This window comes from Tamandua tetradactyla, chromosome 5, assembly GCF_023851605.1.
Source record: "Tamandua tetradactyla isolate mTamTet1 chromosome 5, mTamTet1.pri, whole genome shotgun sequence".
NCBI classification, from domain to species: Eukaryota; Metazoa; Chordata; class Mammalia; order Pilosa; family Myrmecophagidae; genus Tamandua; species Tamandua tetradactyla.
Window position 1 is genome coordinate 7,786,754 of NC_135331.1, and position 558 is coordinate 7,787,311.

A 558-nucleotide genomic window follows, 5' to 3' on the forward strand; every position below is an offset into this window, starting at 1 on the left:
GCCCGGGAAAGGCGGCGGCGGCGGGGCGACCTGCGGGCAGAGCGAAGATGCGGCGTCAGGCCCCACGCCCCGCGCCCCCTGCGCCCGCCCGGCCCGCCTTGTCGGTGCGCGCCGCGCCCAGGAGGGGCCGGCAGTCGGGCGCCGGGCTCCGCGCTCGGGCTTCCACGCTGGGCCCGCCGCCCGCTCGCCGCCGCTGGCCGCACTCCAGCCCACTCCCCGCCGCCCGCCCCAGCGCACGTTCCGGCCCTCGCCTCTGCGCGCCGCGGCCGGGTCTCTCCGCACCTTCCCCGGCCCGCGCCGCCTTTTCTAGCGCCTCCTCCTCCCCTCACTCCCCCCGCCCCGGGCCCAACCCGCCCCGGCCCGCGCCGACGGGACTGGAGAACCCAGGCCATTGAAAGAAGGTTTCCTTTCCGTGAGTTCACACACCCACACCGCCCCACCCCCCACACCAACAGACACCACTGCGGCGGCGCCAAGGGGTGACCTGTGGGATCCCCAAGTTGGGCGCAGGAGTATTAATAACGCTGGCTATGGCTCAGGAGGCTCTCGCAGTCTTCT